The 27,097-nt window shown below is 40.3% G+C and overlaps 1 protein-coding gene and 1 long non-coding RNA gene across 2 annotated transcripts in view; one reads left to right on the top strand and one right to left on the bottom strand.

The window, feature by feature from the left end:
• fbxl17 (F-box and leucine-rich repeat protein 17) overlaps positions 1-27,097 on the bottom strand; it is a 256,804-nt gene that overhangs the window by 173,485 nt on the left and 56,222 nt on the right. The gene's annotated exons all lie outside the window — the stretch shown is intronic.
• On the top strand, positions 23,555-25,957 carry LOC139434489 (uncharacterized). The gene is made up of 3 exons (XR_011643840.1): positions 23,555-23,635; positions 25,307-25,396; positions 25,898-25,957. It is a non-coding gene; the product is annotated as an uncharacterized lncRNA (long non-coding RNA).

Below are 27,097 nucleotides of genomic sequence, written 5' to 3'. Positions count from 1 at the left end.
TACAAAACTAAGATTACAGGAACAACACTGTATCATCCATCATATATGTATGGCTGATATAATATTTGTGTGTTTGTATTGAAAGTGAAAGTTCACTACTGCTTCTGTTCAACCACGGCCTGGCGTTCTCACAGGTCTGTTTGAAGCCCTACCTATTACAATGAGACTACTATTTGTAAGCCGTGGTCCTAATTGAGCACTATACAGTTCTTATTTATATACCTAATGTTGCCTCTCCTTATCTATTTCTCCCTGTCTCACTGCCTTCCTCCCTCCTTCTGTTGTATCTTAAAGGTTGCTGAGTCGAAGCAGAGGAAGATGGAAAACCCAGAGAGACAGCGAGGGAAAAAGTCACAAGAAGAAAGAACAAGGTCTCCATTTATCTCTCACCAAGTCCCATACAGTATGGCTTATCTGGGTAAAACACCTCCTATAACTCTTGTGAAGTTCAAAGGTTGGTTTCTCACCTTATCAGAAAGAAGCCAAAGTGCTTGTAAATTGCCAAATGGTTCATAAAGTAATGACTATAAAGGATTTCCTTTCACAGGTGAGGCAGTGGAAATAGTTTTTCGAGCAGAAATGAGAATTGAGGAGGAACTGCAGGCATAGAGCCATCTACTGTATGACATTGTGTCTAAACATTTGACCATTTTCGTCTTTCACTTCAGTACAGATGTAAATATTTTAACTATGAATAATGAGGTGATGAATTTAAGTAAACATTGTCAACAGACATTCATGGTCCCAAGAGGATTTGTCTTTTTATTTACGGCACCTTTAAATGATTTTGTATAACTTTTGTTACCCCCTATTGAACAGGATCCTACCTCCTTCCGGTGTCTGTATTTTGAGCCTTTTAGAAAAACCCTACTATAAAAGTAAAAAAAACGTGTCAAAAAGAACAGTTGACCCTGGAAAGCTGTGAGCACAAGTTGTAGTCTCAGTGTACTTGCTAGTTTTGAACAGAACAGTTTTTTAGAGCAATCAATAACTGGATGCACCTTAATATTCTTAGCCTCAGGTGTGGACCCACACAGCTCCCTGCAGTCAGAAAAGATTAAGTGAAGGTGAGTCAGTGCTCCCACTCTGAGACACTGATGCATATGGAACCTGATCTGCTGGGCCATGTGGAGAGAGGCGGAGGAGTAGAGCAGAGTTGTATTTTTGAGTATCAAACTTAAAGAAAAGCCTCCAGAAGGACCAGTCTGAGCAGAGCAGCTGGCAGGTGAAGTGAGCTGGTCGGAGCTCCCACCAACATGGCCTCTGCCAAAAAAACATCAAGGAAAACATTTTCAGGGTTGACTACCAGCAGAATCAAAAAGCCACACACCGCCATGATCCTTGAATCAGAACCGTCTGCAAGAGAAGCAAACCAATCACAGCAGAGGCCACCTCCGAACCGCCTGTATTACTGGTGTTTGTGGTGTAAAAGTGTGCGGTTACAGTGGTGTGTGTGAGTGAGTGTGTGTTTATGAGTACATTTGAGTTTGAGAAGCATAACACACAAAAAGAAAGACAGCAGGTTACACATCTTCTGTAACTTTCAGCAGGTGAGAGGGGAGACAGAGAAACACATTTCACTGGAGCAGAACAGACCAGGAGGGCATGTACCATATCAGTGTGAGTGTGTGCGTGTGCGTGTGAGCGTGTGCGTGTGCGTGCGTGCGTGCATGTGCAACACCATATGGGTTTGAAACGAGATTTGTCTCCAACCCACAAAAATAAAAACTCCTCCCAAATTTCTCCTTGCCTCCCCCTCAACCTTTCATGGACTTTGATTTAAAAACATGAAAAGAGCCATGGCAGGGCTTTTGGAGAAGAAGTGGCTAGCCAAGAGAGGCCTTAAAGCCTTTTAGAAGGGATCTGGTTTAATGGTCTCTGGGTGAAGGAGGTAAGGAAAGCAGGCAAAAAGGGGGCTGGAATGGTGGAAACATTGCAGTGATAAAGATAGCCTTCATGTGTACGTGTCTTAAAGAGCTGGAAGGTAATTGTTCAGAGTGCCGGGGTAGCAAAAAGAAGTAATGCTGTATGAGTGTGTGGTTTTTGTCTGGCACTCAGTTCTTACAAAACGCTGGGGCAGCACCCAGGGGCCACTTCTCATCCAATAAGGGCATTTAAGCCCGTCAATATTGTCTATCATACGACTCGTTTGACTACATCAAATGCACAGGGAAAAGAGATGTAAACAGAGAAAGACCAAAGCAGATCGCCTTTAATCCCGTTCATCCTTTGTTCAATAGTTTGTTCTCCCCTTCAACCTAGCCTCGTTTAAAACTGGACAATTCTCACCAACAAAAACAACCGAGCAGGGTACATGGCTTAACACCATCTCGAACACACAACTACTTTACAGTATTACAACAAAGATAGCATGGACACCATTATTATGAAGTTCTCAGACCAGGCACAAGCATGTAAAATGATCTGATACAAGAGGGGTTGCTAATGAATGGCTATTCGTGAGACAAGTGGAACTAATAGGGATGGTTGTTGGACAACAGGGAGGGCCATGACATTTAGAAGAAACCAATTATCGAGCCAGTTGGGCCAGCCGTCCAGTTTAGTCTAAGCAGATACCAAGGATAGCACGGAGCACGACTCATGACATTGCCCTGTGTTTGATTTTTATATTTGCTGTTGTAATTTATTGTCTTCTGTTTTGCGATTGTAGTAATGTGTTGTTTATTATTTGCATGTGCAGCACTTTGGCTCGACCAAAAATCTTTTTTTAAATGTGCTGAATAAAACCTGATTTGATTTGATATACAGTATAAGGCCTCATGAAGCAACATAGTCTTTGCTTTTTGCTTAGCTAAGGTAAGGGTAGGATTACAAAGTCACCTTAGGTTGAGCCTAATGTTATGTTCAAACCAAAACATTTAAATGAAGAAACCTTAGAAAAAGAAGACAATAAAGGACTTAAAAACGTGGATGACCTTAAACTTTTTGATGTTAAACACGACCAAAACTGAAGTTATTGTACTTGGCCCGAAGAATCTACGAAACAAATTATCTAAAGATATACTAACTATGGATGGCATTAATTTGGCCTCCAGTGAGACTGTAAGGAATCTTGGTGTTATATTTGATCAGGATGTATCCTTTAACGCCCACATAAAATCAATTTCAAGGACCGCCTACTTCCATCTACGTAACATTGCAAAAATCAGGCATATCTTGCCTCAAAACGATACAGAGAAACTAGTCCATGCATTTGTTACTTCAAGGCTGGATTATTGTAACTCCTTATTATCAGGGAGTACCAAGAAGTCAGTCAAGTCGCTTCAGCTGATTCAAAATGCTGCGGCTCGTGTACTAACCAGAGTTAGGAAAAGGGACCACATTACTCCTGTTCTGGCTGCCTTACACTGGCTCCCTATAGAACACAGGATAGAATTTAAAATTCTTCTTCTCGCCTACAAAGCCCTTAATGGGCAGGCGCCATCTTACCTTAAAGACCTCAGTATACCCTACTGTCCTACTAGGGCATTGCGTTCCAAGAATGCAGGGTTGTTGGTTGTTCCTAGAGTCTCTAAAAGTACAATGGGAGCCAGAGCCTTTTCTTATCAAGCTCCACATTTGTGGAATCAGCTTCCAGTTTGTGTTCGGGCGGCAGACACCCTATCCGTTTTTAAGAGTGCGCTTAAGACCTTCCTTTTTGATAAAGCTTATAGTTAGGGCTGATTAGATTCAGCCCCTAGTTTTGCTGATATAGGCTTAGTTTGTCGGGGGACATCTTACTTCTTCCTTCTCTCTGTCTATACCCGTGTACACTCATGTTCCGATTAACCCAGCTTCCCCAAATGTCTTTCTTTTTGGTGTCTATATACGCTGGGATCCGGAGTCATGGATGATCCTGCGGTCCTGTGTCCTGGATCGCGAGCGCTGGATCTTGAGTTGTGGCTGTGGTCCTGGATCATCGGTCCTGGATGGATATCCTCGTGGATTCATCTTCCTATTATACACACATACATTTCCAAACATTTGGACTACCTATGTTGCAAATGTATTATCTTTTCAATTTACACACGGCATCTATTGCACGTCTGTCCGTCCTGGGAGAGGGATCCCTCCTCTGTTGCTCTCCCTGAGGTTTCTCCCATTTTTCCCTTTAAACTGGGTTTTCTTCAGAAGTTTTTCCTTGTACGATGTGAGGGTCTAAGGACAGAGGGTGTCGTATTGTCATACTGATATTCTGTACACACTGTGAAGACCACTGAGACAAATGTAACATTTGTGATATTGGGCTATATAAATAAACATTGATTGATTGATTGATTGATTGATTAAAAGGATTTCATTGGTCCTTTTACCAATTTGAAACAAAAAAACATACACTGCTATTTTACAGTGACAAAGATATTTGAACTCAGGCTACTGAATATAATCATGTCTTCATTTGAGTTGTTGGTTACAGAATGATATTACAGATTTCCAATATTACCCATAAACAAGATCTCAAACTGCAGGCCTGTGAGGTGCAAATTGAAGTGGGACGATTTTCATCAAAGTTCTGTTCTTTCCAAGGTAATCATTTTCTCCATAAATACCCTCTTAGGGGTGATATTGCAGTGGGTTCATCACAACCTTGGAATACACACACGCATAAACTTAGGTGCCCACTCATGAAGTCACGCACACACACACACAGACACACACCAAACTCTTTTTTTAAAGAGCTCAGATGAGCTGTATTGACGCTAAGGACTGGTGATCTGGCAAAAATCTAAATGAATACTTATCATCCTCTGTAATATCCGATGCCTGGAGACAAAAGCAACATGGAAAGTCATAAAGTTTTACTACAGCGAGGGAGAGTCTCTTTACTGTGCTGTCTCTGTACTGATGAGCAGGCACTGTGCACTAAGTGCAAGGCGGTTGTTGCCTGGAGCTACGTGTGTGTGTTCATCAGCAAAGCATCGCAGAATACAAGCACTAAAGCTTTAGCATTCACATTTAAATCTGCAGGAAAACAATACTTTGATATGAGCACACATACAGACATAGAGAGATACAGATGCGGCAGACACATGGGCCAAGTCCAAAGTTGAGTCTAGACAGATGTGAGGTCCTTGTTCGCCAGCTATCCAGAGAGATGTTTTCCTTGGCTAAAACAGAGGGACGTGTCATATTTACGAGAGGGGTTGAGACAGGAACACAGGATGGATCACAGTGAGAGACAGGGGAGAAGAGCAGGGGGGGAGAGGAAGAAGAGAGGAGGGGGGGTGTGAGATTTGCAATATTTTCGTGTTAACATAATGTACCTTCTAGTCTTCGGTGTATTGCTTTGGCAAGCTCGGCTGCCTGTTTCATGCATGTAAACGCTCTCTGAATATAGATGTGACAAACAGGAGGTGAAAAAGATGGTATGAGAGGTGGTATGACAGGCCAAACAAGCCATAGGTGTGTATGTGTGTGGGGGTTGTGGGTGTGTGTGCAGGGGAGTATACGTGTATATGAGAGCAATCTGATCTTATTAGAGGCCTGACGGGAAGAGGAGCTCTGATGAGAGCTCTGAATCACCACCATCTAATCAATCAGTCTAATTAACCGAGCTTTATAAACACTGTGCCGAGCTGAGAAAGAATCCGCCGACACATAGATTAATAATGATTACTGAATACACTGCAACACATTCTATTAACAATCCATCTTCATGCCTATCTAGCGGCTTTGCATAAGAAGTCGCTTCATCGCCAGTTTGCAGGAAATCCTCCGAAAAATATCATAGGTTAGTCTTCAAAGTAAATGAAATTCCCAATAATTCATTTTGATTTAATGATTGGACTTCTAAAAGTGACTCGGCGTATTAGCATTATAAGATAATTGGCTCATAATAAATGCCCGCATTTCTTTTTAATAATCTAGTTAAATAAACAGGCATGGCCAGTATTATAAAAACCAGACAGTTTAATGGTGAACTTTATAAAACAGTTGGAAGTCATTTTTGTTTGTACTCATATTTAAGTAGAAACAGCACAGGTTATTTGACGCCCACCCATGTCTTCACAGAAGTGTGTGTGTCATGTCTCATGTGTGTGTACATGTGTAGCGTCAAGTCATCACATAAAGCAGACCTTTAACCACCAGCGGGGGTCTGCGTGTGTGTGTGGTGTTACAGTGACCTGCTGCTGGGCAACACCACGCAACAACTGTCAGCGAGGACAGAACCATCTCCCTTACACTCCACTACTTGTGATGCCACGCTGGGAAGTGGGTATTTTGTTTTGTAAACTAAGAGTCTGTGACACACTCTCAGTCTCACTGGGTTTTTTTTCAATCCCACAGTTTCTGTGCCTCTCTTAACCTTTGTCCAGCCCATTATTTGCTTCTGTAAATTGCAGGGGAAAGCAAAGCATGGTCAGAAGGCCAATGTGCAAAGCAAAGCAAGCAAAAGGCCACACTCTCACACCATTTAAATAGAAAAACTGAAAACTGAGCGCAAGTCAGATGCTAAACAAATGAGTCGTAGTTAGTGACAAACCAGATTTAAGAATAATCTGTTATTTATGAATGTAGAATCTAAGCAAGGCTGCAACTAATTGTTCTTTTCATTATTGATGAATCTGCAAATTATTTCCATTTTTCTGTGAAATGCCAGAAAACTGTGAAAGAAAATGCCCAGTGATGGATTTAAATGTGTGGTTTTATTTCAACTATAGTCCAAATCCAGATCCATCATGTTTATCAGTAAAACATCTTTACATATAAGAACCTGGATCAAAACAAATGTTTGCCATTTTCGATTTACAAAATAGGCTTAAACCTTTAAAAATGTAATCAAGTTATATGAGCTAGAGCTACGATGAAGAGGAGTATGGCCTTCCACTTTCCCCACATAACATGTACCCAGGGATTCTTTCCATCTCTCCACTGTATACTGACCATAAAAAAGGCCATAAAGTTGTCTGACAAGCACACTGTATATTTTTCAAAAATCGAAAACTGTCTCTGAAAGATGACTGTTTGAAAAATGAAAACTCCCAGGATCAATAGATCCACTTTCCTCCAGCTGTGGCTATCTCAGACACACTTGGGAAAGAAAACCATGAAAAACTTGCCCTATCCTTTTCACATATCTCGAGAAAAAAGTAACTGCTGCCTGCCTAGCAGGAGCTACTTCATTGCCTGAACAAAGGCAGCATTGCATCCGTTTTTAACGGAAATCAATTCATGTGCCATCTCCACATATTCATAGTACACACTTCTCTCTCTCACACACACTTGCCAAGCAATCTTGTCTTGTTGTTATCAGCCTTGATGATGACAGGGAGGACTGAAGTCTGCATGGGTGATCGCCAAAGTGATTGATCGCCTCACTCGTCTGTACACTCCACTCTCAACTGAAAATTACCTGTCATTTATTCAGTGGCTTAAGCCCCCGGTTCCCTCAGGAGTTTCACACACTGTCTTATCTCGATGTGGCTGTGTTCATGTGTAATTGCAGAGACAAGTATGTGGGCAGGGGGTGAGTGTTGGCTTCCAGAGACCTCTTCATAGCACTAACCATGAGATGAAGAAGAGCTTTTGTTATCTGCCTTTTTCCCTAAGGATCAATAATGCTTTGTTGCGTGTCAGACAGAAATCAGAAGCTGCTACTGCGGAGGAAGCCAAAAGACATACTTTAGTCCATTAAATGCAAAGTCATTACACCACATTGTGAAAATCTTCCATCAGTTCTCTTGAGGCTTCAAATCCTAGTGTGTCTTTGTTCCCAAGCGACATATCAATACATCTTTGTAGCATTTCAAACAAAATCAAACACTACTTCAGAGGAAGCAGGGATGTCAGATTTCATCCTTTAAATGCAAAGCGGGAACTGTTATTATGCCACATTGTTGAAGTCCTCCAACACCTCTCTTGAGTTTAAATCCCAGAATGTGAACATTTGCAGTCAAGGGCTCATCCTCAATGTCAACTTACCATATTGGTTCTATGGCTCTGTGCTTTCACGATATGCAAGGCCTCCGGCTATAGAGCAATACAAATGCAGGCTAGTTTTGTTGCTTTGATGGATCCTGTTTTGACAAACCCTCTCTAAAACGGAAAGGTCCAGCAGCATGTACAGCACAGTGCGAGTTTGGCTTTCAAAAGAAGTACAAACAGGTTGTATTCGATAACCATTTTACAAAACAACCACAAAAGACACTATGTCATAACAGACACAAACAACTCCCTCTTCTTCGTACCCTCGACAGGATTCCAAATGCCTTATTGGAAATGCTGCTTCTAAACCTTTTCACTCTGCCTAAAGCAAGCCATCAATTAACCAGCTTGCCCTTCAGCTTCTGTTTACTAAACAACACGACACACAAAAACACACACACTCACACAAGTCTACACTCATCAACTGTTAAAAGCTGTCACTGACATTTAAAGACGTTGAACCAATTACAATGGACATGGCATTAGTGCATTAGATTCTGCTTGTCTAATGTCTTTTATCGAAATGTCATCAAGAATTAGTTTCATTGTTGACCTTACCTTTATCTCAGCAAAGTTCACTAACCAAAATATTACATAACTTAAGGTGACCATGCAAACATGGTTGAGACTGATAAGAAAACTTGAAAAGGTATTTAAAATGTCATAGTATGTTTAATAATGTTACTCCTGCTGGCATACCCAAGTTTCCCAAGGCAGATTCTGGATTTGTACTTTTTGGCTTGCTGGTGGTCTCTCACTTTCACAAAGAAGTGGAAACCACTAAGAAAGACTTTGGTCTGCACAACACTTAACCTTTAAACCCTTCACTGTTCCCATGGTAACTGCACAGAACAATCTATCAGGGTGGGCCTGAAATGGACTTTAAACACTTTAAGCTTTACTTAAAGATCAGTTTTATGTCTGATGCTAATGATGAAAAATAGGACTTAAAGAGGCCTATTTGACCATGGACCTCAAAAAGGGCGAGTGGCGTAGTGACGTTCCCATCAATGCCTGGCGTTACCGCTATGGCCCATATTGGATTGTTCTGCTCAGCAGTGTATGCAGGGAACCGCTGCCTCTTCTTATCGACACAGTGCTGAAGGTATGGAGCGGGAGCTGGCAACAGCTGAGAGAATCAACAAGACAGCAAACAAACAACAGCTTCAATGCTCTCTCAGGGAAAACATCGGTTTTCAGAACCTTTGAGTTTCTCTCAGATGACATCGATCTTGTTGGTGGATCTTTGATGTTAATCATTGCTAAATACGCTATTCAGCAAATATGAGAAAGCCTCAAGTGGTGTGTGTGAATGTCAGAAAGAATTTGTAAATAGAAAAATATGCAACTTTGCAAAGAATATGAATCGCAAGCCCAGAGCCCTTGTGGATTACATTTGTAATCTCGTATCTTAATCTTAAATCTCAACATGGCCTTGCTGTGGGTTTTTCCCCCGACAACTGCTTAATCAAGACATCATTTGTGTGGATAACCTTGGGTGCTTCCTGTTAATCACATTATACAAAGATACAAAATTGATGTGCACTAGAGAATTACCAAGAAACTACTGGTCAAAAAACGTTATATCACGTGAATGACCACACACTTTTGGTTGTTAGGTATCACCGTTTGTAGCCATTTAAATAACTATAAATCCTAACAGCCTCTTTATTTTATTTCCTTGTTTTTTAATTTTTTATGTTCCACCTCTTCTCTCCTGTCTAGCCACCTTTCTTTTCACTTCCCAACAGTAAATCGTTGAAATCCAGTTTGCAAGAAATCAAGTAACTTGAGCACAAATTAGTCTTGATAAAGATTAAGAGCCCCTGGTTCTAATTTAGAAGAGTCTTTCTCGTGCCAAGTTGATGCTGTTAACTCCCTATAGAAAATGATATAACCGAGTACTGTAGAAGCACTGTAAACTGTACAGTCATTGTGAGTAAAAGCTCATTTCCATCACTTGTCTTCTGACAGAATGTAAACCAACTTTGAGCTGACAATATGTGTAGGAGTGGCCCTTTATTGATTCCAGACATCCGTCTCACCCGTTTTAAGTGGTACTGTATAACAAAACATAGGTTGAGCACCATCATTAGTTTGAAACTCTTGCATTTTCTTCCCCACTGTTTGGGTGAGCTATCGGCTTATCTTCTCTTAATGTTAACAAAAGTTGACTTCTTGCAATATCCACACCTCACTACACTAAACTGCTCCCTTGTCACACCTTATACAAGCCATGCCATCCAAAACAAAAGACAGGTGCCACTTTCTTTCCTTAGTTTCCAGACACAAAGGAAAGCTTCCAGACAAACAGGATGATCAGAGAGAGATCAGGCAGACGCAGAGGGATGGAGCAGAGACAGGAGGGAAGTGAAAGAAACATGTTTCCTGAACGCAGGGGACCTACTGGATGGGGAGCATACAAGTATGTCTGGTGTGAACAGAAATTGCGAGTCCTTTAATTTTATATTTGAAGTTTCACCTTGTCATTGGTCTTTACGATTAGTTCCATTCAATGATTTGAATAGTGACTAATTGATCGATTACAACTGATGTTGTTTAATTATCCAGTGGGAGCAATATTAAAGGGGACCTATTGTGCGGAATCCACTTTGTCATGTCTTTTATACATAAACATGTGTCCCCTCTGTGTAAAGAGATCCTGAACGTGTCAGGAAAAATGATTTGCTCACTTTTTGTCCTGATCCATTTATATAAAGACCTGTCTGAAAATGAGCTGATCAGATTGTGGGCACTTTATGATGTCATAACGATTGTTTTTGGCTTGTGTAACCACCAATAACCAACCAACCAAGGTTGGTAAACCCCCCGCCCCCCTATCACCTGAATCTCCTCCTAGAGCACCATCAAATCTCTCTCGGTGGGGCGTGGGGAGTGGCTCCTTATTTTCATCTAAAGTAACAGACAGAGAATCAGCACTTTTGAAACAGGGCTGAAACAGAGGGGATTATGGGATGTTACAATGGGTGATGCGTTTGGTATTTCGAGCCACACACTTCAGAGACATGTTTTGTATATATCTGAGACCTATAATATATTGATGAAAAACAGTATAATAGGTGACCTTTAAAGTATTTTAGGGTTCTATATTTCTGGCAAACTGTTTCCAAGCCATCTACAGTACGGTAGTCCATACATCCTTCAACCTTGTCAGTGTCATGGTAGGCTAGAAAGACCGGGGCTGGCTTGAGGGTAGCGGCCTCCTCTGCCCTCATGGCCTCTGGGCGTGTAACCTCTGCCTGTTAGAGCTTAATGATTAGAGCTCGAAGACCTCTATGAGGACGGTTGACATCCTAAATCCTCTGGAGGTGCACACACATCTACAGTCAGGAGAGTTACCAGAGTGTTCCGTTATGCAGATGATTGCCAGGCAGGTGACAGTGCCCAGGGCAGGGAAATTAAAAGGCTGTTACATGTTACCGGTGTGTGCAGAGCTCATTCACAAGGCATTATTCATGCTGATGCTATGAATAGTGACAGTGACATATATCTGCTGTCAGAGAGACAGAAATGCGAGTTGCTTTTTCCATACATTTCAACAGTAAGGACGCCTCTAACAAAGTGTTTTATTCTTGTAGAGTTCTGACTCAAAACTGATTATTATACAATCTGACACCAAATAAGTGGCCATAAAAAACATTGAATTTATTGTGGGGAAAAAACAATACTTTGCCAATTCTGCAGTCTGATCGTAGACGTTTATAGAGACGTCCATTACTGGTCATTACTGACTTTAAATAGATGCTGACTATTGGGGAAAACAAGAGGTCAAGTGGTGATTATAAAACTAACTTCAGACAGCCAAGATGTTGAATGGCTAAAGGAATCAGCAAGAGAAATAGGGATGAGGAGGTGCCATATGCTAACCCCAAATTAGTATATAAAAGAAGGTTGGGACAGCAGTGACAGTAAATGTGTTCCTACTTGAAGCTGCATGGCCTAGCCCCCCCTTTATTCTCTACATAATAAGCTGTAGATGAGTGAACCATTATCTTTGCCATGACTGTTTAACTTGACAATTAATGCCCAGATTTTAAAAACGGGGACCCGACCATTAAAATGGCTGATAGCTATAGAAGTCCACTGTGTGCTGGTGCATGTATGTGTGAAGCAGACTGATGGTAACTGACAGTGAGAGAGAAGGGGACAGAAAGAGAGACAGAGAGAGAGGGAGACATCAGAGGTAGGTTAATTAGTTCAACACTATCACAGATGGCTAAGGGGTCATTGTTAAATCTTTATGCACTTCCATATTACCCACGTCAATGGTAATTCTACAGGAGCTAGGTCATACGCAGCATGGCTTGTATAATGAATGTGCCTTATAGCAAGGCCTGGGGTGTTGGCAAACCGGAGCCTTACCAGTGGAAAAATTGAAAATTGACCTTTTACGTTGCTTTCCGACTCACAATGCTCAATCTTCAGGTTCAGAGGCTTTCTGCAAAGGTTGTTAGAGAGCCATTGTTCCCCTGGGTGCCATGGGGTGCAACGAGAGAGACGGATAGATTGAAAGCACAAGAGAGCGTAAGGGAACGGAATTAAAATAGAAGAAGACAAATTGAGAAAGAAATCTACAAGAGTGACAGCAGGAGTGTAGTCATAGATAGAAGCACATCACATGGAATTAATGTGTTTAAAGTGTTTCTTGCCATTTCTATATAGAGACAAACACTTGTGCTGACAGCAAGATAGAGATTAGCCCTATCTCCACGTATGAGTGCATTTGCAGGTAGATGTATGCTATTTTAGTTGAAGAGCTGTAATTGCAATACAGAACTTATAAAGCACAGGTTAATTATTTTCACTCAGAAGTATGAGCAATACTCACACACGCTCCAACACACATATCCAGTGAGTGTCATCACTAAATCGTTATTGACAGGTAAGCGTTCGGGCTGAGAACCCTTCTGCTCGGCATGTATGTTTTTTGTAGCCGGCATTGAAATACCTGTGCGGTTCCACAAGGGTGTTTTTTGTAAATCCAAGAAAAAAAGTCAATAAATCTCAATGGGGAAGCACTTTGTTTTAAAACACTCACTGGCTGTGTGTTAGGACAGTAGCAATGAAAAAATAAATGAAAAAATGTGAATGTTGTTAGCCTCAGTGGTTGCTGTTTGTGGTGATGGCAGTCTTTTAAAAGGAAGTATAACTATAGGTCTGTCTGTCTGTATCCTAAACATAAAGTTACTGCAATCAGCATGCTAGACTAGGGAGGCTGTGGCTCAGTGAGATAGTGCGCTGAACTTTGTGCGCTGAACTTTGAATCAGGGGGTAGCAAGTTCGAGTCCCACTGCAGTCAGCATGTCGTTGTGTCCCTGGGCAAGACACTTCACCCCAAATTGCTCCTGTGGGGATTGCCCACAGTACTGAATGTATGTAAGTCGCTTTGGATAAAAACGTCTAACAAGTGACATGTAATGTAATGTAGACTGGTGCCTCTAGCTTGAGGCATATCAAATATATTAGGTGTACCAATATGTTATCTCCCTATCAAGGCAGCTGGGCTGGTAAAGCATGTGCCAAGACTGAGTCCCTACCGCAACAAAGTTCAAATCCGACCTGCAGTCTCCTGCTTAACGTTATTTTACCCTTTCCAATATATCTGTCCTATCTCTTTAATAAAGGCAAAAGGCCAACAATGAAATCCTTAAAAAGTCAAACAAAAGATTGTATTTTCCAAAATGCTCAATAATAGATATAGTCAATTAAAAGGATCAAATTCACCAATGGTGGTTACCTTCAATAGCAAATGTCTCCAGGGTTGGATTTTGTTTTTGATTCCAACACAGTTGCTAAGCATCTGCAAGCATGTCAGGTTGCTAATGTGAAATTAATGTGATATTTTGAAAAGGCTGAGATCAGTCTCCAACTAAATATGTGTTGTTAGGACTGCATCTGAGAAAATCTCTCAGACAAAATCCTCTGAGAAGTAAAGGCACGATTGCCTAGTGAAATGCTGAAATGGACAACATTTGTTTGAAACAAGTATGTAATCATTATGTTGTTCCTCAGCCTTATAATTCACTATATCATTGTGAATGTAGCTTGGAAGACAGTCTTTGATTAGAGGTGTCTAAATGAATATATGTTAAAGTTATTGATTATTTAATCACTACAGCAATTGAAGAAACAAAGTTTAAACAGCACGTACTTTTCCTACATTTCCTTTCTAATGGTTTCTAAAGTGTTAGCAATACTGGCAATTGCTGTTACACTAAGTGATGTTACACCCTATTAAAAGGGAATACATTTTGAAGTGTTTTTTTTTTTTTGGAGTACTTGTTTGGGATCCCAAAAAAGGAGTGGTAGTAAAAATGGCGGGGAAAACACAAAAGAAAATAACAGTAAAGCAAAAGGACACTCAGAGAGCGTGGATCTCTGCCAAGGGCAAAAAACATAACCTGCCAGGGGTAAATACATTCTCTTTTTCCACTGTAACCACAGCACAGGCTAGTGCAAAAAGGAACAAATCATACTCAGAGGCCACATCATGTTGAAAAAACAACAGTTCCGCGCTCTAATTCAGCATTTAGCCCATGTGTCTTTGTGAGTGAGAATTATCCGACACAACGTTGGGTTACTTAACATAACCTCAGGTATTTGATAACAGAGCGAGGTGTTTCACTGAGGGGATCGCCTCAGCGTGAAGCAACTCAGGAATCTCTAACGACACACCGTGTATCAGTGACAGATAGGTCAATCTGTGGCAGGGCAGTTCCCATGGTGCTACACGGAGCGAAGTAAGAAAAATAACCCCTATTGGAGCTTGAGTCCCAGGCGCCTTCTGCTTAGAGACTGCTAATGATAAAAGAAAGCAAAGGGAAGGCTAAAAGAGTGGCACAGTTATAGGCGGCATTAGAGGGATGCATAAAAACATGACATTATGGGACGGCCCGCTGCACAGTCAGCTCAGCGGGGGGTTGACACGGAGATGTGATTTCTTAGGCAATGTTTGTGATATAAAAAGGAGCAAAGGAGGCACTGAGAGTCCTTGGTGCTTCAGCAGCACTTTCAAAGATCTACACTATCACACAGACACTCACATTAACCAACACTCACACACACCATTTCACCCATTGAAGTTATCAGTGATTTATGTAAGATACATTAAAAGCATCTGTTAATGTTCTAAGTATATCAATCTAGTGACATTGGTGCCTAAATATTAGTTTTTAATCAATTGGTTGATATTGATAATAAATTGACGAATAAATGATTATTTCTGAAATGTGTAAATTCACTGTGGCTTTAATTGAAATCTTCACATTTTGGACTGCTGCGTACACAGAAAGAGACATCTGAAGATATCTATGGGCTCAGAACAGTCTCATAATACACACATGCACACAGAAGGATTCACACTTGTATTTCATGATCCGCAAAAGGATCCACACTTGTGTTTTTCAATGCACACACAAATGTATTCCGTTTCATATACATGTAAATAAAATCCAAATACAGAAAAAAGTTTTACATATGTATTTTTGATCCTCACATATTTGTTTTCCGTTTAAAACCTCTGAACCTGCAAACACAAACAGCTTTCTGTGCACGGATCGCTGTGCATTCGTGTGTGGGGTTTTTGAGACTCCCCTGACGGTCAGCCGATTCGTACTTGTAATTATTTCTACCTATAGCCAATCAGATGTCTCCTCAATTCTAAGCCAATCACATGAGCGCGCCCCCACGAGGGTAGATTTCTTGCGTTCATGACGTAGCGCTTCATGTACGCATGTTGCGCAGTCCGGAGCTGACAGCTCCATGGAGCCTGCCTGCAGGCGCTAATCTCAGGACACCCTCCACTCTCAGCACAGCGCCACTTTCCGAACAGGAAATGCACGCAAATACAAGCCTTTATATTATTAAGGTACAGCGCCACTTTCCGAACCATTGATGAATGCTTGTGTACACAAAAACGGCAGACAAACCTGTTTTAAATGTGTGTTTCCTGTATGGCGAATACAGCTGCTTTATTTATGTCTGTATGAAGTTGTTGTGAGTGTGGAGGGAGCAGCTACAGGTTAGCTTAGCCTAATCGATCAGTGCACTACGAAGCCAGTGCTCGACATTGACCTGTTAACGGGGGGAGCCCTGCCGGTCATTATCGGCCGATATTCACTCTTAATAGTTTGATCGGTGCTCTCTATAAAGGCCGATCAGGAGAGCTAGATCTGATCGATATGGACATAAACGCAAGTGAAGTATAACCGGACGCGAGAGAGAGATCAGATCAGACAGCTGCTGAGTCTGACGGAGACACGCTGCTCTGCATGATCACCTGAAGCTCCGCCCTCTGTTTAGCGAGCTGACCGGACTGCGCAAAATGCGTATATGAAGTAATCTTACCCTCGTGGGGGCGCGCTCATGTGATTGGCTTAGAATGAAGGAGACATCTGATTGGCTATAGATAGAAAAAATTACAAGAACGAATCGGCTGACCGTCAGGGGAGTCTCAAAAAACCCACACACGAATGCACAGCGATCCGTGCACAGAAAGCTGTTTGTGTTTGCAGGTTCAGGGGATTTAAACGGGAAACTAATATGTGAGGATCAAAAATACATATGTAACACTTTTTTCTGTATTTGGATTTTATTTACATGTATATGAAACGGAATACATTTGTGTGTGCATTGAAAAACACAAGTATGGATCCGGAAATACAAGTTTGAATCCTTCTGTGTGCAGGTGTGTATTATGAGACTGTTCTGAGCCCATAGATATCCCCTTGGATACTGGATAACTGCAACTAGCAAGTTTTACCATGTTCTCACATTATAAAGAGATTATTATATTTGACACATGTATTTGATAATTAGTTCCAAGATCAGTTTTGTGAGTAAGAGTTGCTTGTATTCTTTGACTTTTATTAGGGCTAACTGAATAGTGTTGGGTTCTGTACTCTTCAGACTGAATAAGCAATTTAGGAACATCACCTCATGCTCTAGGAACCTTGTGTTTTTTTAGATCATATTTACAAAGATGTTGCAGACCAAACAATGAACACAAATAATAATCATCAGACGAATCAATTTATTTTTTAAATACCTATTTGCAGTTACGATACAAGAAATGCATCACTGCAGACCAATGTAAATTCTAACTGTGCTGATTCGTTAACCATCAAAAATAACAACCACTTCCAGGCAAAACTGAAGACAGGAGGGGAGCAAGGGGGAGAAAATAAAACGGAATGAGAGAGAGACCGAGAAAGATACTAAAAGAGAATGAAGCATTCAAGGCCAGAAAGTAGAGAATAGCAAGAGACCAGAGATGGAAAGCTGCAAATGTATTAACAAGCATTCCCTGTTGATGTGGTATCATCATGTTCACAAAAACCCATGCACAACACACACACACACGCACGCGCCACACGCACACACACATACACACACACACACGCCGCACACACACACACGCGCGCGCGCGCGCGCACACACACACACACACACACACACACACACACACACACACATCAGAGAGGCAGTGTTTGAGGCTCTGCAGACTTGGATTAGCAGCATGTTATGATTAATGCAGTGGGGTTAAGACTTTGATACCCCCCGTTTTGCTGTGAACATCCTCAAACAGTCCACACCAGTAGAAGCACAGAAACACATACTGTATAAATGTAAACACATAAAAAGGAACATAAAGACCAGTCTTGTCTTTTGCACAGGCAACAAGCTTAATGCTGCAGTGAGCACCCACTGAAGAAAGGTTGGGAAACATCAAACGCTCACACACATGTGGTCTGCTTCTCCGGGCTGTCTCCCTCATCAACTGGTCTTTTTCTGAGGTAATCCCTTTGTGAGCTAGGGAGCGCGAGCATGCTGGATATTACCCCCAGGAAAGACAGGCATCCAGCAACAGAACAAATAGATGGGAGCACCCAGTGATGGGCTGGTGGACAGCTGGGGTCAGCCTCCTCCAGTGGTCTCTGATTCACAATCCCATACCTGTCCAACACCATTAAAGCCATCACAGAACTGCAACATCCAGAGGCAGTGGGCTGGAGATGGAAACTCTGACAGCAGCTTCACTCAGTCACTTTGATAAGCATTTTATATACATATTACTTATGTTGAATCAAACTGCTATGAAACATTCAATATATATTTTAAGGGCACTAATCGACTTAAAACCGTTTTATTTATTGTGGTGGAACAGGTATTTGTATGGCAGTTAGATATTGATATGAGTTATACTATATACACAAGCTGATATTATTTTATTTATTTGCTTTATATTTATTTTACATTTGAAAAATAAATGTTTGATAAGGAGATCAGAAATCTCCTCGCAGCAGGACATTTTACATGAACAATAAACGTCACCACTATAATGTCCTGCCTGCATTACATGTCGGGATTGTGTATATTATGAGAAAAACTGCTGTTGGCTTTCCTTTATTGCAACTGATGATTTAGTGCATACCAAGGGCAATAAAGATCGTCTTTTATTCTGTTTTCTTTGCCGTTTAAAATTGTTGCGTATTAAAATCAGTATCTTTAAATCACGTCCATGCTAGTGACATCGACAATAGTTTTGAAAGTTAGCTCCTTCTATAAAGCAAAACCACAGAGACACGAGACCTTCTGTTACAGTCAGTGACGTCTGATATTTCTTTCTGTAAACCTCTCAGCCATTCATCACATGGTCCTGCTCTCAGAGCAAGATTTATGAAAATGTAGCAAAACATTTTCTTCATATATTTTGCATATTATATTGCATGATGTTGATTTGCATAGAGAAGGAGCATGCCCCTCAGCAGTTAACAACCAAATTAGTAAAAAGGAACAGAAGAGAAAAGGATGAAAAGGAAGAAAGCGGAGATGAGGCAACATGCTTTCTAAGTGGTGTATCCCCTTGGTCCCCTTAAGGAAATGAAACGTTGTTTTCTGGTCTTTCACCCTGAGGGAAACATGGGAGCAGACTCAAGCATGAAGCTGATACAGCTGTTTATATTCAGTCTGCCACTAATGCACCCAGTGAGACAGACGTTTGGCAGTGTCCTGAGGAGTGTTGCAACAACAAGGGATCAAATCTTTGACCCAAAACGTCAAACTATACCGAGTCTAATTCTATCCCAGCACTAATGAGAGTAATGTCAGGAAGGATTAACTGTACTTTTTTCTCTTTAATAGTTGCTTCAGGGAAAAAGACAACTTTAATCATAGAACAATCTCTTTTCAGCAACAGTATCTCAGGCAAAACCCTCAAACTCAAATGAAGTGTACAAACCACCTGCTGTTCTACCAATTTACATTAAACTGCCATCCTCCCAGCCTTGCTTAAAAAACAGATGCTATATTTGTCCTATAACCTTAATTTCACACCCTGTTTCCTCCTTATTAGGGGCCCTTCTGGGGCTCCTAACCTCCTAATCACCATGGTAACAGGACACAGTGACACAGACTTGGTCCCTCACCAGGTGTTGGGCTGATCAGAGGAATTAAAAAAAGGAAGGAAATGAGAGCAGGAGAAATATATGAATTATCAATGTGTCATGAGCAAATGGGAAATTATTATTTCATGGTGATTGTCTGATGTCTGATTCTGAATTGTAATAATAAATTATTAATTCTCTCAATGGGATGAATATTTGATGAATGAAACAGAAACCGTGGTTGAGGTAATTTGAGGGAGGGAATATGGAGGTCACAGGTCATTCAAAGTGGGATCAAGGACGAAGCATCTGTATGCATATGAATCCACACGATAACACATTATTTAGAAATACTGAAACAATACCTGTGGACTTCTTTTCCCACATTTGAATTGATTTTTGTATGTATTAGTATAAGTCTATAAATGTAAGGGTTATTTTCTGTCTGAATGGACAAATGTCACTATAAATCCTTATGTATTTGTTTTGCTTAATGTTTAATTTATGCAATGTATTCAATGTATTGTATATATTGTACATATTTATTTTATTTATGTTATTTATTTTATTTATTTTAATTTATGTATGTCACACATCGATGGATGGAAACAGGCTTTATTGAATTGTTGCACTTAATAAAGGATTTTAAAACAGCATATTTAAAAAAGAATGACGAATAAATCAAATGTTAAAACTTACATTTTTAATTAACAGATTCTTAAAATGAATCTGAAGGGGCTTAAGTTGATCAAAACACGTTGACTGCTGAACACAATAATTATTAGAGCAGAAAGACTCCTTGACTTTAGCAGACCAGATGAATAACCTTGAAAAGCAGCCCAGCTCATATCACTGCGGTTTTTACTGCTAATTACAGACATCGCTAAGAGCAAAGCATAACTAAAAACGCCTTTCCTGACACACACACACACACAAAAATGCATTTGTGAACACAATGCACACCCCACACACTACCCTAACAGGCTTCCACTGCGAAATATTTAACTTCCACAAAATAAAAGTTTAAATGAGACAGATTATCTGATGAGCAGATTGCCAGGTCTGTGATACAGGGAAAGACTTGGGAAGGCTCAGGGTTGTGAGGCAGACGACGCAACAACAAGCCAATTCCTCACTCATGTGTTCATCCATCTGCATTGCCAGTCGAGCAAATTGGAGTGTGCTATATTGTTGTTGAGAACAGACAGTAAACAGACAGGTTAGAGCTGATAAAGAGAGACAAATGAGAGGGAGAGAGAACGAGGCAAAAACAAAACATCAAGAAACAAGGAAAAAGGAGAAAGACAAGAAAATAAAGATAGAGAGAAGATAGAGAAAGACTTTGTAAAAACATGCAGAGTATAGAGAGGTCACCTGACTAGTGACCTGGGAAATATGTAAACCATTTCAGGGCCAAACCCCCTGAGAAGTGACAAAAGCAAATGTGACATCAAGATCAGTGTAGGGCAGGAAGAGAGAGGGCTTCATTTTGTTTATAAATGTTTTACATACAATTAAAAAAGGATAGCTATCATAGAATATATGTATTTACTCAAATACAAAGTTACCTTCAGTCTACGGATATGGAGGTTTTGCAAAACTATAAAGTGCTTATTTTATTTTAATACTGTGTTACATGAGGTTAATGATCAGGGATGTCATTGATGTGGGTTTAAATAGGTCAAGTCTGCAACAATAAGGAGGTAAAACAATGTTTCATATTATTGTATTTGGCCAATGCACACCTTACTAAACTACTGCAAAATAGTAATAAACTAAATAACTGCATATCTTCTACTGGTTTATTTTTAGACAAGAAGATCCCCGTCATACACCATTTTAGAAATATTTTATAATCCTTTGTGAGCCAAAAGTGACATTTGTCTTGCTTCAGAACATTAACTATGACATTTGTTCCAATAAAGTTTAACACATTGGAGATACAGCAGATTCTTGCCTTTCATTATAGGTATTCTCTCAAGCTATGGCTACCAGGAAATATATTCTTTAATATCATCTTCATCAAGGGATGCGATTGTGGGTCGTGGAGGTCTACTATTTTTATACCACAGCAATACCTCCTGGTAATCCACTGTGGGAACTACAGAACCACAGAGGAAGATGTCCTAATTCCAGACAAGAGAAGAAGTGAATCTACAGTAGCTGGTTGCTTATCAAGGAAATGACTGAGTTGAAAGTAATGACCGCCGATCTGTACTAGGAAATAGGAAGGTAGGTATTTGCAGGGTTTATAAAGACAAAAACAGGAGTTTGCTGGCAGTGGGTTTTTTTTTTCTTTTACCTAAGCATGTTGTGTACCGCCAAGAGACACATTTGACCTTGTAGAAGATGTAGGTAAAATGTAGGACATCATTGAGGTCCCTCAAGCTACAGGTTACCCAAAAAATAGAAATAAATATATTTAGTGATTTCATGAGGGAGCCTTGGCACTCTGGGAAATGGACCATGGTTGAAATTATCCTGTATCCCATGTTGCTGTATGTCTGGAGCCACAAGTTGTCCACCATAACAAGGAGAAATTACCGTGTACGGGTAATCAGTGGCTAAAAGCTTCCCCCGCTGACTCAAAGTGCTTTAGGGAAAAGGCCGAATTGAAGGAATAAAGGGATGTGAAAAATTAGTGGAGCAACACCGGGACTGTGTGACAGCCAAGGCTGAGAAAGCAAGCGATGCTGATGAGAAGAAGAGCAGAAAGGGAGGAGAAGGGGGTGAGTGAGTGATTGAAACAGAGTGAGAGGGTAAAAGTAAGGGAGTGAGAAAATGAGCTTCAAGAACTCCAAAGGCGCTTTCTGTCCATTTCTGCATCATTCTGTCCTATTAGTGCTACTCTTCCGGCTGTCCAAACACCACTGAAGCCTAATAAAGCCTGAACTCAGTTACTTACACACACATGAACAAACACACACACACAGTGGTGTTCTGAGATGGCTGAAAGGAGGGTATTTCCACAGGGCTTTTAAAAATGACCTCCAAAGACCATGGCCTCACTCTGCCAAGAGCCCAGAAACTTTAATGGAGACCGTTTGAGGGTTTTTGGTGATTTGGCTATTGGCCATTTGGCGCCAGCTCCTCCATTTCCCACCTATTCTGACAGGAATGGGCAAATAGAACTGCAAACAGCTTGAAAAGGCCATTTGGTTGTGTATGCGTGTTGTGGGAGGTGGGCTAATGTGTAATCGCAGTCTAGTGTCCTGACTATTTTGGCATGAAGATGGAATTGCATTTGAGTTCACCACTTTATAAAATACAAAACGCGCTGTTTTAAAGTGTTAAATATATCTGAAGCATGAAAAACAATAACGCAATATCTCTGAAAATTGCTAAAAGTAAAGTGATAGAAAGCCAGCTTTAAAAAAAAAAGATTGGGGCATAAAAGAAAATAAATCGTGTTTAAATGCATCCTAGCCTATATTATTATTTTGATACTGATAAATATGTGTCTATAAGTGACATTTAACAATCACAGCAACAGAGTGCAGCCTTTCCCTCTCTTGTAAAACGTTCCATTATAACATTTACAACTCGAATGCTGGAGCTGGAGGATGGATGCTGGTGGAGGTGAACGTTTGACTGTGGAAGATCAAGGTGTAGAGTAGCAGAAAACGATGCTCCACACCTATGGAAGCAAACAAGAGACAGAAGTATTTGAATTTTATCAGACACCGAATGTATAGCATTGAAAATAATTACTTTGAAAATCATGTATCTGAATTTTTTTTGCTCCGAATTTACCTATGTGAAATACAAATGTTGAAATTCAGATCCCAAAAATTCAAGTGAAAAAATTCGATGTCAAATATTTCGGTGTTTAAAATTCGATGTAAAAAAATTCGGTGTATAAAATTCGGTGTCAAAAACTGCGATGCGGCATCATCCGGACTACTCAAACAGGATAAGCAATCGAGCCCGAATGCAATCAACCCCACTTCTGTGGGACAGTGCTGTGAAGCTCAATGCTGCAAACTGTAGGCGATGGATGCAATTCCCGTAGACCCTATGTTAAAATGTCCAACTTAACATCAGAAAATGAACATGTTTCTAGCCTGGATCCACAAAAACATATTCTGTATATAGTTAGATTCCCCCTTCATGACAACAGGACTGCTTCTCCTGGCTCCTGTCTCACTGCTAGCTCCGTTAGCTCCATTGGCTCCGTGATGCTACAGCGGCTCAGTTCATGAGGAGAACACTACTTGAACTCGGCCGTGTTTGTTGTGTTGGCCCATGCAAATATAGGATTTATCTACGGTTAAAATAGACCGACCGTGAATGCAGTTTCTTCGGTAAGTCAACCCTGCATAAAGTACTTATGTTATGTTACTGGTGTTTTTATTAAGCTAACGTTAATGAATGTTTAGAGTTGGGTTAGCATTTGAGCAATCGTACCTCCATCTGTGCTAACGATGCTATGCGTAGCATCCAAGAGTGTATACCATTAAGTGGGATGCTACTGTATACCAAAAGGCTTCTGTGCGAGGTTGCTAAAATAAGGTCATCCTTGTACGTTAGATAGTTAGGTTACTGTATGCATTGTTAAGGTTCGTTTAAATTCGCTATGCTCTACTATAGCATACAATAGACTAGCTAACGTCAACGTATTGTTGAAGAGGCTTAGTGTATATTAAATCAACCTCACAATGAAATGTGTGTATCTTTAAAATATGAGCGTCACATGTCAAGATGGTCCAGAAATAACGCTCCCTTAGATATTGTAATATGGTTTGTTGAACTGGAGTTATTTCTTGCAGCTAACCACCTATCCGACGAACGACCCAAACATTGTTGTTTTTAATATTATTACCAATGCCTCTTTTAATTGTATTATCATCACACTTGAGAAACAGCCTTATCGTGGCTGTAGAACGGAACATGTAACTTAATGGAAATGATTTGTTTAAATATTAGATATGACGTTGTGTGTGACTTCAGTGAAAATTAAGCTTATCCATTGCATTTGTTAAATAGGTTTGTGTCTTACCCTTACGTGTGTGATGCATATGAATATGGCATATGAAAACAAATTAATTTGACTGACTCATGAAAAACTCATCCAAAATAACAGTAAAATAAAAAGGACCTACACAATAATACTCAAACTGATACAGTATAAGGACTGTGATATCCAGCAATTTCTTAAGTATAACAATAAGATTATGACCTGTTTTTAAAAGAAGATAAAAAGTTGTTTGCATGTTGTGACGGGGCTCTAATTGTCCGTTCACAAACACTGGCCTAGTCGGTTGGGTTACGCTCCAAAACTTTATAACAGCAGCAACAACAAAAATAACGAACCAGCACAACTTAAACAAAATAAATAAATGTCCAAATCAAACCGTCCATCACTCATCAGAGTAAACATGCTCTGGTGTTGCCTTCTCTGCAACCATCTCCCGAACATGTCCCAGCTGTTGCCTTCATTGCAACATCCTTCCAGTCATCCTCCAGGGCGAAAACCGTCCATTTTTAACCCATAGCCCCTCCCACAGGCTTACCGTCAACAGGTGACACAATTACCTCAAACCACATTGTCAACATAAAAAAATCCGACCCAAACATTAACAGGTTAACCACCTGTTAACATAATCATTTAACAAATTAACAAACACGTAATAAATTTAAAGGAATGTGTGTGTGTGTGTGTGTGTGTGTGTGTGTGTGTGTGTGTGTGTGTGTGTGTGTGTGTGTGTGTGTGTGTGTGTGTGTGTGTGTGTGTGTGTGTGTGTGTGTGTGTGTGTGTGTGTGTGTGTGTGTGTGTGTGTGTGTGTGTGTGAGAGAGCTGTGTGTGTGAGAGAGCTGTGTGTGTGAGAGAGCTGTGTGTGAGAGAGAGCTGTGTGTGAGAGAGAGCTGTGTGTGAGCTGTCAGTGGCAGAGTCGGTCACTCATGTGATCCGCTCCGTCACACATGTAAAGAAGTCTGTAACCCATGCATGTAACTTTACATCTGTTTGTTCAAAGTGTCCTCAAGGTGATCCAGACAGGCTGGACCAGAGGAGGAGAGACAGATCTGGACTCCTAGCAGCAGAGAACTTCAGCACGGATTCCAAGGTACACCTTTTTCATACTTTACAAATAATGCATAAAGTAATGACTCAAATACATGCCATTAAACATGACTAAATACTAGACCACCTACACATCAGTGATGTTGAGTGCACTTTCTTAGCTAAAGGTTACATTTACATTTTACCAAGCAACATAACTTTTTTGTTCAACTTTCACATTTCAATGTATTTAAGGCAAATATTATTGAACATAGTGAGAACTGCGACCCTTTGTCTTTCAGTGAGACAACCGGACAGAGCAAGCTTCTACAGTTGCACTACTTTTGATAACAGTTAACTATTATTTTATTAATACATTTATTTCAATGTTGATGAATTTAGAACGGTTTATTCATAATCTGATTATTTTTGTAGTACACTGTTGAATTTTAAAAAACATTCAAATAAAAAAAAATCATTATATCTATAGCCCCTGAACAAACACACCTCCCTCTTAAATAACACACTTGCTCTGCAATAATATGTTTTTTGATATTTCTGTTAGGAAAGGACATGCCTGAGAGACAGGACTGCTTCACCATTTTCTCTTTCTCCGAGGGTCCAGAAGAACATCCAAGAGGGAAAGGAGAAGCTGATGTGATGAGATATAAGAGCAGTACAGGACATTCACTAAGAGACACTTGTATTGTAACACAAAGACCTGCACACTGAATAGTTTTGTAGTCTAACAGGAACTTCATTTGTGTGTTGTTTTGTGTTTTACGTTGCACCTCAGAGACAGTGTGATTATTGTCAGGCCTATAAAGTTTGGCAAAAAAAAAAAGTCAGCTGATCAAATGCATTTGCCTCACTTTATGAGCTTCACATCACTTGTGCCTTGTACCGCAGAGTTTGCAACGTCACAAATAAATGGGGCCAATCTTCAGTCAGATGTGAATGTGTAATCTAACATTTTCAGTAAGAATAACGGACAAAAGGAGTACAAGTTATCAAGCATGAACCATCATCTTTTTTTTTTAAATAAAAACGAAATATTATACATAAATTACACTAAATGTTAATCTGTTAATTGACAGGCTATGCATGTGCAGGTGGTAACAGCTATGTCCAGCATGGGGTAGGTGCAGCTGGTGCAGGTCCTCCTCCCTCAGGCCTGGTCCTTCTCGCAGGAAAAGACCCTCAGCCCTCTCCGGCCAAACCAACAGACAGGACGTTCATAAAGCTGAGGTCTCCCCCAAAGTCTCTAATCATCCATCCTGTGAATATGAGAGGGGAACAAATAGTGTAATAGATGCTTTGGACAATAAGAAATATAAAGTTAACTGTTGAGTTGCTCAGTTTTTTAGATTGAAAGGGTTTAATAATACAAACAAAAGGAGAGGCACCGTAAAATAAAGATTGGTCTTTCAATAAATTGTGTTGATTTTGTCTTTTGAATTGTTACTTATAGTTTGAATGATACAGTCTGGTTATAATGTTTGGAGGAGGCATCACAGGTAAGAGCACTGTTTGTTGTGTTCCATCCACAACAAATGCACACAGATTGATGTGTGTGTATTTATTGATCTACTATTTCTTGAATCATTACTGTCAGTCCAAAACAAGAGATTTTGTTTTAGTAACATGTTTTAAAACATTATCTCTTTTCCACTACACTATCTTGAATATTTTAGTTTTTACATCACTACATTTATCTAACAGCTTTAACATTGTAAAGGTGTCACTTCGGACTCTGGGTAACTAT

This window comes from Pseudochaenichthys georgianus, chromosome 9, assembly GCF_902827115.2.
Source record: "Pseudochaenichthys georgianus chromosome 9, fPseGeo1.2, whole genome shotgun sequence".
NCBI classification, from domain to species: Eukaryota; Metazoa; Chordata; class Actinopteri; order Perciformes; family Channichthyidae; genus Pseudochaenichthys; species Pseudochaenichthys georgianus.
This window is presented reverse-complemented; position numbering and strand designations above follow the sequence as displayed.